At 45.4% G+C, this 11,659-nt stretch overlaps 1 long non-coding RNA gene across 1 annotated transcript; it reads left to right on the top strand.

Moving 5' to 3' along the window:
• Positions 1-1,368: 1,368 nt before the first annotated feature.
• Positions 1,369-5,499, top strand: LOC116285387 (uncharacterized). Its single transcript, XR_012064015.1, has 3 exons — positions 1,369-2,052; positions 2,603-3,736; positions 5,012-5,499. It is a non-coding gene; the product is annotated as an uncharacterized lncRNA (long non-coding RNA).
• The last annotated feature ends 6,160 nt before the right edge of the window (positions 5,500-11,659 follow it).

Genomic DNA, 11,659 nt, shown 5'->3' on the forward strand with positions numbered 1-11,659 from the left:
AGTGAGAAAACCACCTAGTACTTAGTACGAGAAGTACCTAGTACCTCATGAGAGAAGCACCTAGTTCCTGGTGGGAGAAGAAGGGGTGAGAAACAGCACTTTCAGCTCCAACACCTCCTGAGAGCCTGAGATTACAGACCTTCACCGTTTAACCCTCACACTAACCGTTCAAAGTAGGTGCCACCATTCAAATGGGATTCAAACGAAGAGACTGTAGCTCGGAGTAGTTTAGGGACATGTGGGGGCTTACGTGGTGGGGAAGGGTAGGACCAGGGTTTGAATGTAAGCCTGCTTGGCCCCAAGGCCCAGTTTCTTTGCTCCCTACCTATGGACCGCACCCCGGGGCCCCTTCAGCTCTCTTACAGCCCCCGTGGTGGCAGTTTGGAGCCCTTTCTTCTCCCAGGCCTCTGGATGACAAGCTCTGTTATAATCAAACCCTCCGGATTTCCCTGGCAACCCTAGTGCCCGAGGCTCCTTTCCTCTTAACCCAAAGGACGACACAAGATTCCTAGAATTCCCCACCATTGGCATCCCTCAGCCTGTGCCTCAGAGTAGTGGCATAACGTTTTCCATCTGATCTGCATCCTAATTTTCAGCTGGGAAAAAGTCCCTGTAACTATAGCTCCCACGGAACTCATTTCCCAGAATTCCTCCAAGAACCTGGGACAATTGAGTGTAAGCAACACAGAAATGTGGACACTCTGTAACACTTTCTGACTCTTCCTGCCAGTTCATCCCATTCTCCTCAGCTGGGTGAGAGCTGTCACGAGGCTGGCGTGGCAGCCTGGGAGGAAAGGTGACAGGGCCTCTTGGTCTCCATTAAATGCCAATTTTATACAAACTGTACAAGAAGATGGGCTTCCCAGAAGCACGATGCTATCTACTTAGGGTTTTGACTCACCGGAAACTGCATATGCATCAACAGTACAATCTGACGTCCCCACTCTGCGCACACCCGATGTGGCCCTAGGCTATATTCCTACGAGTGGTCCTGTTCTGTTGAAAGTCAGGCCCATCTGGGGGATCATGGTCAATTCTGGGCATTGGCTTAGGGGAGAGCATGCACAGACTGGAAGATCTTTAGAAGATGGCAGCTGGCATAGGGAGATTTGAAGTGGTTTAGCAAAATGAAAAGAAATAAAACTAAGACAGTCTGGAGACCTTGGAGTGGGCTTGGGAAAGAACAACAGGTATATTCTTTATGGCCTCAAGAGCAGCACACTGTGCATCAGGCTGGGCCAGGCTGTGCTGCAGTAACAAAACCAGCCACAGAGACCACAGTGGCTTAACATGATATTGGTTTCTCTCTCACACCGCTAAAGCACAAGGCAGATTGTGCATTCTCTTTAATTTTGTAAATAGCAGTGACACCATCTGGAATATACGGCCTGTGGGCAGCTACTGCTGGGGGAGAGAGAGATGGGAGAGGTATGGCCACTTCAAGTTGCCTCAGTCTGGATGTGCCGAAGATATATGACCAGTGAGACCGAAAACATTTACTATCTGGCACTTTGCAGAAAGTTTGCTAACCCTGACATAGAGAACCAGCTGGCTTCTGACGTCTCTTCCTTTTCTTCATTTGAGCTGACTTCTGTAACACTATATGCCAAGCGCTGTTTTAAATGTTCTGCAAATATAAGGTCATCGGCTCCTAGGATAACCCCACGAGGTGGATCGTATCATCTCCACTTTCAGATCAGAAAATTCACATCTAAAGACATTCAGTGAGTTGTCCGAGGTCGCATAATTAGGGTGTGGCTGATCCAAGATTCAAGTCCTGGCATTGGGGTTCCAGAATTCTTGCTCTGACCACTACACTATGCATGTCACACAAGCTTGTTAAGGAAACAGGCTTGAGACGCAGGGGGCGGTGAGAGTTTGGAATCCACAGAAATCATCAGCTCCCAGGGAAGCAGAGCTGGAAGAGGGCTCAGACAGCACCAGAACCAATGCCCCCTCCTTTGTAGGCGATGGCCAGACTTCTGGAAAGACTGGGGCCCACAAGGGGAAGGGAGGTCAAACTCTCCCAGAAAGATCTTGGGGCTCCAGAAGGTAAAAGGCTAGGGAGAGGTGACTGGACCAAAGCTCTTTAAAAATGATAACTTCCAAAAATTGTTTAATTATGGAAATTTTAAAACATACCCCAAAGTAGAAAGGACCCATGCAACCTTCACTCAGCTTAATGATGATAGACTTTTGCTAATCTCATTTCATGTGTCACCTCCCAATGATTTCAGAGTAGAGAATAGAATTTTTAAAATAAATCCCAGAATCCTGTTATTTTACCCATAAACAACCCAGGGTCCGAATTCATTTTGTTGGAGGATTTGGGGGAGAAAATGAAGCCTCGATCAGCCCTCTGGGGGAAGGGAGCTGCTGTTCTCTGCAACATCAAAGGAAGGTCTGCACACACCTGTCCAGCTCTGGTCCTTGATTCCGGGCTGTGGCCTCCCTCCCTTGTGGGTGATGCCAGGGCCTTTCAGACTCGGGCAGCTCCTAGTGGATTAAAAAACACGTTGTGAAATGCTGTCTGTAATTAGAACGAAAAAAAAATGTCTTGAGTGGATCTCTTATTCACATTGTCCTCCTTTCCGGAATGCAGCCTCCTGCCCTCTGTGGGGCCTCTGAGCCCTGCCGGATGAGTGTCCATGTCGGCTGAGTCACCTGTGTTGTTCCTATTATCTTATTTACTCGGGTTTGTCATTTTTGAGCAGCATGACTCACCCAGCCCAGAGGGAACTGGAGAGCCTGGAGAGGTGAGTCTGTTATCCAGCCCTCACAGCCACTCCTTTGGAAATGAAATCCTTTCCCTTTGAATTCTCATCTGAGCACCAGAATGAAGGGACTAGCAAGGCCGAGGAGGCTTTTGGATCTTTCAGAAGGGCTGCTGGTCAGGTTGCCTGGCTCTGGGGTGGGTCTAGCAGCCTCATGGGATTCTGGGAAATTCTCGCTCCCACTCCCCGACCTACCTCTGGGTCTTCCCAGAGTCTGTCATTTTCCATGGTGTTGGACTGGGCCCTTCCGTAGCCGAGGAGAGAAAGCTCTCTGCTCAGCTCCCACAGAAGCATCCTCCTCCGGAGGCAGGCAAGGCGAGAAGCAGGAGGGGGGCCAATGGCGCGTGCCCACTCTGCCCCCTCCCAGGCCTGATGACATCACCCCTGTGTGCTGTTGGCCCCCCAGGCTGGGCGTGGGTGCTGCGCTTGGTTCCCCATCCTGCCCGGCTTGGAAGAGAGCTGGGGAGTCCTTTGATGGCATTTCTGGACCACAACAAACACTGGGCCTCCCTCCCATTTCCAGGTGGGAGCCCACCACCGCCCTGTCATCCACAGCTGTGTTCTTCCACACAGCAGCCGGAGTGATCCTTCCCCGTGGTAGGACAGATCCCAACACTCCCCTGTTTAAAACTCTACAGGGGCTTCGCTGGCATGTGAGATAAAATTCATATCATCACCATGACTTTCAGCCAAAGTGCGCTCCACCAGCCTAGGGGTAGGGGGTAGGGCAGGAGGCCTTGTTAGAGACGGAGTCTCAGGTCCCACTCCAGACGCGCTGAATCAGAAGCAGCATCCATATCTCATTAAAGCCTGAGACACCCCCACGACCTACAAGGGCCCAGTGGATGGAGCCTCACTTTGACTGCGTATCAGAATCACCGGGGGAGTTTTTACAGCGGAAATGCACAGCCCCACAGGCCTCAGGGATCCTGATTCAATGGCTCCTAACTGCTACCCGGAAGGTAGGTTTTACTGGTCCTACATCTGCAACTGAAGAAGCCAAATCTCGGAGAGGTTAAGCATGGCATCCAAGGGCACCGCCACGCAGAGGCTGAGGCTGCTGGGTGGGTTTGTCTCTGGCTGCAAAGGCAAGAGGAACTGAAAGTATGGGCTCTGGATTCAGGCTTGTGTGGGACTTGATTCCTGCAGCACCTCGTACAAGCTGGGCAAGTCATTTATCATCTGAGCTTCATTTTCCTTATTTGTAAAACAACAACTGATATCACAGGAAGATTAAATGAAATAACGTGTTTAGGACTAGTGCTTGCAACATGTTAAGAGCTCAGTAAATGTTACCTGCCACTATTGTCATTGTTGCTTATTATTCTTCATCCTCAGTTTTTTGGACCCTTTATGCAACAGAAGCTCTGAATTTTCTGGCTCTCGGATTTTTCTCTGTTGGATTATGAGGCCAATGTGGCACAGTGAAAATGGCATGAGACTTGGAGTTCTCTTGTTTGCTGTGTGATTTAAGCAGGGCACTTGGCCTCTCTCATCCTGTGTTCCTTATCTGTGAAATGGGGACATGAACACTCATCCCCAGAGTTGCAGAGAATGCAGGCTGTGATGTCAGGCCTGATCATTCCGGGCCTTAATAGGCTGAAATGGGCTGAGCTTGTTAGAATGTGAGTCGTGGGTACACGATCAAATCCTTGTCCTTGAAATTTCACCCTACGCATAGCAATAACCTTGAGCAACAGGGCTGCTGAGGGAGAGGAGAGTTCCTCTCTCCTGACAGGAGTCCACTATTGGCTTTCCAGGTGGGTCCTACTCTCTTTTCTAGTGTTGAGGGAATTGGGGACCCAAAGGTGAAATGCAATGGGCCACCAACCAGGGACACCTTAGCCCCATCCGAGAGGCAGAGAACACAGGGGCCCCGCTGCCTGGATGCACATTGATTCTACCTTTACTAGCTGTGTGACTTTAGGCAAGTGGTTTTACCTCTCTGTTTTTCATTTTCCTTGACTGTAAGGCCATACCATCTACCCCCCTGAGTGACAGTAAGGGAGGAATGAATTAATAAGTGCTTGGAGTCACGTTCAGCATCTTGCAAGGGCTCTGAAACAGCTCTACACTCCTTCCCCAATGAGCTGAAATGTCTCTTTTGTGCTCCCACCTAATGGGGCTTGCAATGTTCTCTGTTAATCTCATTTCCCCATGAGCTCATCTGTATTCTGGGTGCCTAGCAGCAGAGAGCTGGATACATACTTGGTGTTTATTATTATTGTTTTTGTCAGGAGGAATGAGAGAGCTCGGTGGTTAGTGAACAGGAGCTGGACACCTGCAGACCAGTGTTACAGGAATTAGACTCCGGTCAGCAAGACCTGCAGCCATGGTCGAGGAATGCCAGGTCCCAGGCCGGGAGCAACCCTCATCGCATCAGTGGGGCAGAATTACTCAAGTTACTCACCGCCTGTGCTGTGCCTGGGGCTGGGCGTGTGCGCTCCCCTCCCTTAGGCCCATGATGTTGGAGAGATGGGCAGGTGACAACTCACCACCGGGAAGAAAACATTCTCACGGTCTGCCAATCACTGAAGCCTCAGAACTTTATTTCTCTCATCAAAGTCTCCTTCTGTCCGCACTGAGTCGGGCAGAGAGGAAGCTTTCAGAATCTTCGGAGGGGAGCATCTGTCAGAAGAGCAAATTTTTCTCTTGCTAAAACTGACACTGTCCCATTTTAGGCAATCGAAATTCTCTCTTTTTACCACATTCTAAGTCGCTTAGGAGTCCCTTCTTGTGAGGAGGTGAGAAAAACCCTCCCCTTCGGATATTTGCATATTAAGTTTTAAAAAAAATTTAGTATTTATTTATTTTAATACAAAGCTTCGGCATTAGCAATTTTTTGGAAAAAATAAAGTGTACAAAAATATCATATTAAGTTTTAATTTAACAAATGCTCATGCAGCACTAGTCTGCAGGCACTATTGCAGGACTTCATAACTATTAGCTGATTCTAACCTTCAAGATGACTCTTTGAGGCAGGTAGCATTATCCCATTTTATAGATAAGAAAAACCGAGGCGCAGGGTGGTAATTGTCCAAGGCCCACAGCTAGTATCACAGAGGCGAGCGTCTCCTAGCTTGGCTCCAGAATCTGGGTCAGATCCTGAGGCTGTGTTATCTCAGTTTAAGTCCTGCAACTTTCATTTAGGTCTGCAACCACCCGCAAGGTAGCTCTCACTCCCATTTCCTCAGAGGACCCTGCGGCTCCAAGACGTTAACTTTGCTCAAGGTCACACAGACTTAAGTGACAGGGCTGCAGTGGGCATTTGCTTTTGTCTGACCCCAAAGGGACAGCAGGCTGAGCTAACTGCTCCATCCACGGAGGAATGATGTTCTACCTTGAGAGGCGTCGACACCAAGGGCGCTTCCCTCACAGCTCCTGTGGATGGTCAGGAGCTCCCACGACTCAAATTCTCCTTCTTTCTCTTTTTCATTTTCTTTCTTTATCCCCACTTCTCACAGTTGGTTTGGAACCTGTAGTTGAATGTTGGATGGTGGTACTGACGACCAAAGGCGTCTTTGTCTTGTCATTCACACTGTTTTCCAAGGACGTTGGTGATGTACTGCTGGCTCCTTGGGGGAATAGGCAGAGCCCTGCAGGAGGAGGAAGAGGATGGTGGTGCTGACAGTGGCTCTGCCTCTTGCTTGCAGGGGAACTTGGACAGGTTACGTAACTTGTCCAAGCTTCAGTGTTGATGTCGAGTTGGACAAGATTTAGGGCTGGTTGATTCGATTTTTTAATTTAGTATTTTTTAAGCTGCAGAATATTTAAATTATAAGGAATCTTAGAAGTACCTCCAAATACTCCAGATACCTCCAAAATGGTATTATGGGGGCCATGAAGGGCTCTGCAGAGCTCAAGACTGGAAATCACTGGATCAGGTGATACCAGACTTTGCATGACAATGTGAACTGGGGTATCAGTTTCCTAGAACAGCAGTAATAAATTACCATAAATTTGGTGGCTTAAAATGACAGAAATATATTCTTTTATAGCTCTGGAGACCAGAAGTTCAAAATCAAAGTGTTGGCAGAATTGTAGTCAGTCCATGGGCTCTAGGGCAGACTCCTTCCTGGCCTCTTCCTAAACTTCTGGGGGCTCTGGCCATCCTTGGCTTTCCCTGGTTTGGGACTTTATCACTCCAGTCTCTGCTTCTGTCTTCACATGGCCTCCTCCTCTGTGTTCTGTGTCTTCTGTCTCTTACAAAGGACACTTACCATTGGATTTCGAATCCACCTGGATAATCCAGGATGTCCTCAACTCAGGATCCTTAACTTACATCTGCAAAGACCCAAATAAGGTTATGCTCAGAGGTTCCAGGCAGTTAGGACATGAACATATCTTTTTAGAGACCACCATTCAACCCACTACAATCAGTGATGACTTGTAAGCATCTACCATGTGCTAAGCATCCCAGGGATACAGAGATAATCAAGACAAAAATGCGACTCCCTGAGAACCTCTAGGCTTGTTTGACAATTTCTACTTAATTTAAGGCATTTGCATTGATGCTTTCTTCCCTTCCTCCCTCCCTTCCCTTTCTTCCTTCCTTCCTTCCTTCCGTCCTTCCTTTTAAAGAGGAACTTATGGATATATAATTTACAAACAGTAACCTTTGCCCTGCATTGGTATACAGCTGGGGAAGCAGCCTTAGGGAGGTAAAATGCCTGCCTCCAGCGTACACAGAGAGGAGGAGGCAGCGGCCGGGATTTGAACCTATGCTCTCTCTTACCAGGGCTTGCGTCAGTCTCCACAGTCTCTAAGCTTCCTCTGGGCACCTCCAATTCCTAGTATATCAAGTCAGGAGGCTGACAGATGCTTTCTAGAAACCCTTAGAGCACTGCCCTTGGAAACTCCCATCATGAAGGACAGGGGAACACTCCTTATTCAAAGCAACCCTTCAGTGCGAGGAGACTTCCTGACATGGAAATCTGTATGCCTCCTATAAGCATCACCTGTTTGTGTCTGTAGGCCCCGGGAAGTGGATTTACAGCTTAGGATGTCTCATTTCAATTGAACTAATCCTCACAAAATGGACAAGTGATGTAAATGATTCCCGTGAAGAAACTGCAAGCTGCAGAGAGGACTAATGCTGCTGCCTGAGGGCACAGCAGAATAGCTGACTCCGTCCCTCCCCAACTCCTAGTGCTCGCTGCTTCTCAGCTAATGGCTGGATAAAAATAATGGCAGTCTGATTGCATCAATCACAGAGTTGGTCAAAAGACTTAAAATATTATGAAGAGACCATATTTGAAATATGGTCTCTCGTCCACTGTCCTTAATAATGACTCTCTTTGAGTGATCACTGTACGTTGACACAGCTAATGAAAGCGTGAAGCCACAGCAATTAGGAAGACATTTAGAAACTTTTTTCAACTGGTTAAAGTCATGATATATTTAACCCAGCCCCTTACAAATATTGATTAAATTTGATTAATTTTAAATTTATTACTTCAAAGTGAAAGGTCATAATCTATTGGTCAAACACTTATTCCTCTTGCTATGATGAAATGGCTGGAGAAATATCTGAACACTTCATAGTGACATCTTAACATGGACTCCTTGGTCATTAAATATTGTTGGAAGATGCATAGAACTTGTTGCTGAAGAGTTGAAGACAACTTAAATAATTCAGTGTGAGAGGTCTGCCATACAATTACTGGAAAGTCTAGAAGACTCCAACATAATTCAGCTTATATTATTTCTAGACTCTTCATTTCTGTAATGAATTACATTGGAGAACTTTTTCCTGTGAGCTCTTAAAGAAAAGATGTACCAGAAAAAAAAATTCTCTATAGTAAATGAGTTTCTAAACAAAAGCAATGTTTTTGGTATTTGTGTTGACTGGAATGAAAAAAATAGGTAAATTTTCAACTTAGTACCTAATATGAAATTTATCTGCCGTATTGTCCATGGCAAGTTAGTGAAGCCAGGAGGTTAAAGCCACAAAAGCACAGAGCACAAAAGAATTGCACTGATATGAATCATTATACAAGAAGTTTAAAATATAGCAGAATTTTTATGATACAATTAGGGAGTGCACCTGAAAATATTTTGTTCAAGCAGAGAATTCTCTCATTTTCTTTTAGCAAAATATTTGAAACAGTGAATGAACAAAAATCAAGGTTTCCAAATTGTTTGATCTTTTCAAGGATGACAAGGGACTGTTGGGAGTAAGCTATAATAGATACATTTGAAGAAAACAGAAGCATGCACTTAAATAGTCCCTTCAAGGTAAGTGTTATGATTTAATAATGAACAAGACAATAACTGATTTTCTTTTTTTTTTTTACATTTTTATTGATTCATAATCATTTTACAGTGTTGTGTCAAATTCCAGTGTTCAGTACAATTTTTCAGTCATACATGGACATATACACACTCATTGTCACATTTTTTTCTCTGTGATTTATCATAACATTTTGTGTATATTTCCCTGTGCTATACAGTGTAATCTTGTTTATCTGTTCTACAATTTTGAAATCCCAGTCTATCCCTTCCCACCCCCTGCCCCCTTGGCAACCACAAGTTTGTGTTCTATGTCTATGAGTCTGTTTCTGTTTTGTATTTTTTTGTTTGTTTGTTTTGTGGGGTTTTTTTTAGATTCCACATAGGAGCGATCTCATATGGTATTTTTCTTTCTCTTTCTGGCTTACTTTAGAATGACATTCTTCAGGAGCATCCACGTTGCTGCAAATGGTGTTATGTTGTCAGTTTTTATGGCTGAATAGTATTCCATTGTATAAATATACCACCTCTTCTTTATCCAGTCATCTGTTGATGGACATGTAGGCTGTTTCCATGTCTTGGCTATTGTAAATATTGCATAACAGCACTATTCCTAATACTCAAACACTGCAATGTTCCGAAATGCCCACCAGAAGTGAAATGGATACACTCATTGTTGTGTATTCACACAAGACAGTACTCCACACAACAAGAATAAATAATCCAAGACAGCCTCAGTCACATGGATGAATCTCACAAATGAGATTTTAAGCAAAAGGGGCCAGGTGCACAAAAGGGTGCCTCTGATAGATTCCACTTATGTGAGGTTAAAAAAAAAACATCAAAATTAATCCAAAAGTTAGGAGAATGAATTTTATTTACAAACCAAAAATAGATTCATGGTCATAGATAATAAACTATGGTTACCAAAGGGGAAAGGTGGTAGGAAGAATAAATTAGGAGTTTGGGATTAACAGATACACATTACTATATATAAGATAGATAAACAACCAGGACCAACTGTATAGCACAGGGACTATATGATAACATATAATGGAATAACATATCTTGTAATAACATATAATGGAAAAGAATCTGAAATATGCTCAAAAGTTTGTAACTGATATGGTACTAGATCCCAAAATGCTCAGAGGCCACTGGTCTAACCAGCATTTAGCCTTTAGAAACAGATTATTTTAGTTGATACGGGTCAGAGACCAGGGAGGTGAAGTTTTGAATCTTAGCGCTGCCACTTACTAAATATATGATTTTGAGCAATCAGTCAGTTAGTATCCGGATCTGGGTTTTCTCATTAGCAGAATGGGAATTTAATACCAACATGGAAAAGTTTCTTGGGATGATTTAAATGAGTCAATATATGTAAATTCCCTAGCACCTTGACTGGCTGGTGGAGGTTTAATCAGTAGTCACTACTACTGTCATTCAGTTGTTTACTAGTGTTTTCCAAACCTGCTTCATAGTAAGGATCTCCCAGGTGCTTGTTAAAAATGTTTGGGTCTCACCTCAGATCTTCTAAAGTAGAATCTTCATGGATGGGGCCTTGGAAGTTGAATCTTTAGAAGATGATTTTTATGATCATGTCAGATTTGAGAAAGACTGATTAATGAGGTGCTGAAGTTCTCTCCTTTAATGATCAGTCTCCATGCATCAGTCTTATCTCCTAAGAGCCATGAACTCCCATAGGACCATCTCTGTCCTGCCCAGGATCTAGCAGGGAGCGCTATCAGCCCCTGGATGTGAAGGCCAAGGTGAAAGCTCCACGTCTGGGATGATAAGGAAAACATGGGTCCTAGCAGGCAGAGCACAGCAACAGGGAGCCCGGGAGAGGCAATAAGCCGAGATCTCAGGAGGAGAGGGACAGCATGGAGAAGGAGGAGAAACCTCCGCCTCGGCCTGGGACTCCCAAGTAGGACTAGGTCCTTGGTGGGTAGAGTGGGTGACTCTGGCGGCAGAACATGGCACTCAGGTACACTGGGCCAGCTCTGAGTCATTAAATCCTAGGTCCAAAGTGGGAGTGGACCACAACTGAGAATAAAACCAGATGGGTCCAGGAGCAGGAGGACTTGGTGTTTTAGCATTTGATCTTGGCGGGAATCCATACTTTCCATTCCTGTTGACTTAGGAGAGATTGGTGTCTGAGTTGGGGGCCCGTCCTACGGATGAGGATGAAGCAGGCTAGAAGCATAAGAGGTGCCTGTGTACAAAGGATTACCCAGACGAGGTGCTTAACGCATACATGCACATGCAGCAAGAGACTGAGAAATCACGCTGAATCTTGTCTTGCCATCTTCTGTGCCTTCTCGTCCGGATTTCCCTAGTTCCTTACCTCGCTCTCCAGTGAGGACCGTCCTGGTGGAACAGCACAGAGCTGGCCTTCTTCTGTAGCACAGACACTTTGCTGTGTCCTGACCGCCCCGGGTTGCCCTCGCTCTGAAGGTGTGGATAATTAAGCTAATGAACACTTTTCCACTAGCTGCTGAAAGCCTCATTAATCTACACACATGTTACCACAGGCAAATGATGGCGTCAAGGGTGGGAGGATCAACAAAAATAACTTTAGAAACTCATTAATCAGACTTAGTCAAACACACTGTTTGGAACTGAGAGTTCTTATCCGCCAGGGGCCAGAGGAT

Source organism: Vicugna pacos, chromosome 25, assembly GCF_048564905.1.
Source record: "Vicugna pacos chromosome 25, VicPac4, whole genome shotgun sequence".
In the NCBI taxonomy this organism is placed as follows: domain Eukaryota; kingdom Metazoa; phylum Chordata; class Mammalia; order Artiodactyla; family Camelidae; genus Vicugna; species Vicugna pacos.